The sequence below is a fragment of the Lipotes vexillifer genome, unplaced genomic scaffold (assembly GCF_000442215.2).
Source record: "Lipotes vexillifer unplaced genomic scaffold, Lipotes_vexillifer_v1.1 scaffold584, whole genome shotgun sequence".
NCBI lineage: Eukaryota > Metazoa > Chordata > Mammalia > Artiodactyla > Lipotidae > Lipotes > Lipotes vexillifer.
The window spans coordinates 2,154,030-2,157,574 of NW_006783036.1; the positions used below are offsets into that span (position 1 = coordinate 2,154,030).

Consider the following 3,545-nt stretch of genomic DNA (forward strand, 5'->3'; position numbering starts at 1 on the left):
CCCCCCGCCTCCCCCTGCAGCGCCCTCTCCGCCTTCTCTCAATGACAGTTGTGGCTCTTTGTTCTTGTTGGCTGTTGCTCACTCAATAGACTCCACCTTGGCACTGGGACATGTCTGTCTGTCCTGCTCACAGCGCACTCCAGCCCTGGCTGGTGCCTGGCCTAGAGGACAATACACCTCAGGGTCCCCCTCGTGGTGCGCACGTGGGGTCAGGGGGTGCCGGGGGTGATGGAGACGAAGCGGGGGCCGGTGAAGGCCACCTGGCCGCTTGCGAGAAGGACTTCGGTGGCCCAAGGGCAGGGCTCAGCCAAAGCCCCTCCTCGGTCCTCCCACCGTCTCACCAGCCTTCCTCGCTACCGCCTGAGCATGTCTTTTTCTTTTTTTTTTTTTTTAATTATTTTTTTCCAGCCATGCCACGTGGCTTGTGGAATCTTAGTTCTCCAACCAGGGATGGAACCCGGGCCCTCAGCAATGAGAGCGCAGAGTCCCAACCACCTGACCGCCAGGGAATTCCCCCAAACATCTGTCTTGCCAGCGTCTGTCCCCTCACTGGCCTAGAACACGTGGGCCTCGGTAGAGGTGAGGGGTTCTGATAAGTGGCCCAAGAGGATGGCATCCTTTTAGGTGGGGGCACAACACGAATAACATCAGGGCCCTTTTAGCAAATGCCTGACATTTGCAGAGCCAGTGGAGGAATCAGGCAGACCTGGGCCAGCCCTGCTCTGTCTCCCGGGCGTGGTCTCCGCACATTCAGCCTCCGTGCCCCTGCTTCTGCTCTGAGGAGCGCTGAAGTCTGTCCCCAAGGGCTGCTTCAAAAATCTCAGAAATCCTTAGAAGGAATGGAAAGATGGTTGGTGAAGCCCATTTTTTCACCTTCGGTCCTGCCCCAAACCCCACCAAAATGAAAACGAAGGGACAAAAACAACAGCAAAATCTTGGAAGCTGAAAATCAGATGGGAGAGTGGTCACCAACTTCACCCACCAGATAGAGCCGGTACCAGATCCAGCTGTGGGGAAATCCGAGGAGTCACCCCGGACTATGCAAACCCCCAAAGCCTTCCCGTCCACACTGTGGGCACCAGGCCCGCCCCCTCTGCCCAGTGGGAAGTGGGCTCACTACTTCCTGGGGTGTTTAAGGGTCCTCCTGGCAACCCGATGATGTAGGGTGGGAGACTGTGCAACTCAAGTTCGCAGAGCTGGCCAAGGATGGAGGGACCCAGCCAAAGAAAGGGAGGAACTGTGTATGGACCCAGCCACAAAGTGGATGAGCCTGAAAACAACATGCTAAGTGAAAGAAACCGGCCCCCAAAGGTCACACGGTGTCTGATTCCATTTCTATGAAATACAGAATAGTCCATAGAGACAGCAGATTTGGGTTGTCAGGTGCTGGGGGAGGAGGGAACAGGAGTGGCTGTTTATGGCGATGGGGTTTCCTGTCGGTTCTGCAACAGATACTAGAGATGGTTGCACAACACTGGTGAATGTACTTAACAACCACTCAGCTATACGAGCCAAAATGGCAAAAGTGATACATTTTATGTTATGTGTATTTTCACACACACACAGGAGAACTGAGGGACCAAAGTTGGAGCCCAGGACTTCCCTGGCAGTCCAGTGGTTAAGACTCCGCACTCCCAAGGCAGGAGGCACGGGTTTGATCCCTGGTCAGGGAACTAAGAACCCACATGCCGTGGAGCAACTAAGCCCGTGTGCCACAACTACTGAGCCTGCGCTTCAGAGCCCGTGAGCCACAGCTACTGAGCCCATGCACCACAACTACTAAGCCACGCACCTAGAGCCCATGCTCTGCAACAAGAGAAACCACTGCAATAAGAAGCCCATGCACCACAACGAAGAGTAGCTCCCGCTCGCCGCAACTAGAGAAAGCCCGCACACAGCAACGAAGACCCAATACAGCCAAAATTAAATAAATAAAATAAATTTTAAAAAAATACTTAAAAAAAAATTTTTAAAAACAGAAACCAGATCACGTCATTCCCCTGCTTTAAACCCTCCATTGGCTCCCATCTTACTCGGAAAGGAAACAAAGGCTTTCCGGTGGTCCCTAAGGCCCTACCCAAGCAGGCCCCCAGTGACCTCTTGGACCCTGTCTTGTCATCTGGCCTCCTCTGTGTCACCAGCTGGCCCTAGCCCCACTACCCTTCCTGTTGCTCCTCGAACAAACCAAGCACACCCAGACCTCAGGCCCTTTGCACCTGCTGTTCTCTGTGCCAGGAATGCTCTTCACCTAAAGACCCCCTCGGCTCACTCCTCACCTCCTTCAGATCTGACCACTCTTTTGAAACAGGCCACCCTCCACCCAACACACTTTTTCGTTTGCACATGTCACCAGCTCGCATGTTTTACGGATTTGTACTGTCTATCTCCCCCTTAGGATGGCAACCTCTTGAGGACAAGGATTTCTGTGTGCTTTGTTCACTCTTGTTTCTCCAGAACCTAGAGCAGTGCATGGCACACGGTGGGCTTCTATAAATATCTGATAAATGAATGAACTGTTTTAGGGTGAGGACACAGGGCCCAGAGGAGCAGAGTGATGCAGCTGTGACCGGCAGCTCCAGGGTTTCCTCCAGGCCTCTCTCTGGAGCTCCCCGATCCTTCCAGCTCTCTGTGCTTGTTATTTTTGTTAGTATCCACTCGTATTCAAGACGCAGTGTTCTCACAGCATCTTCTTGCTGAGAAGGCAAATATTCAAAAATACTTTGACAATGACATTCTCCACTTCCCCAAGGCTGTGTGAGATGCCAGAAATGATGGGACTAATTAGCGGCACTGACTCCCCACACATCCTGGCATCTGTGTCTCCCGGGGAGAGGGCACGGTAGCCAAGACTCTCTTGACACTGCACATGGACCAGGGCAGAGGGCAGTGAGGTCTTGAACCTGGGCTAGGACTGGCTCCACCTCTGGCAGACCGAGGGCCCCTGAGCCCATCCTGGGCCTCTCTGGCCTCAGTTTCCCCATCTGCAAAACGAGAGGGCTTTTGCCTCAGGTTCAGGTCCAGATGCTACCTGCTGCAGGAAGCTGCACTGCCCCCATCCTAGAGCGCAGGGCCCACGTGCCACATGCCAGTGCCAGTGAGGTCTGAGCGGTTCTTTCTGAACAACCTCAGAGACCTGAGCCCCCCTCACTCAAGCCCACTCTCAGCCTGTTTCACTCTTTGGCCATGCCACACGGCTTGCAGGATCTTAGTTCCTCGACCAGGGATTGAACCCGGGCCCCAGCAGTGAAAGTGCTGAGTCCTAACCACTGGACCGCCAGGGAATTCCCATCAGCCTCCTTCCCTCTGCAGGTTAGCTCCACACATCTTGAGTGTTCCGCCATACTGGCTGCTAGGGACACAGCAACAGGTTCCCACATCAAGGTCAGCTCTATCCCGGTCCCAGTCCCCTTGAGACCAGGCTTTATTTGACCCTTGCAGCAACCCCAGGAGGCCTCCAGCACAGGGCTTATTGCTCCCATTTGACAGATGTGTAAAATGAGTTCCTGAGAGAGCAAGTGACTTGTTCCAGACCCCACAGGAAGCTG

At 54.0% G+C, this 3,545-nt stretch overlaps 1 non-coding gene across 1 annotated transcript; it reads right to left on the bottom strand.

Moving 5' to 3' along the window:
- Window positions 1–3,209: 3,209 nt before the first annotated feature.
- Window positions 3,210–3,281, bottom strand: TRNAE-UUC (transfer RNA glutamic acid (anticodon UUC)). The gene has a single exon. It is a non-coding gene; the product is annotated as a tRNA-Glu (tRNA).
- Window positions 3,282–3,545: the final 264 nt, after the last annotated feature.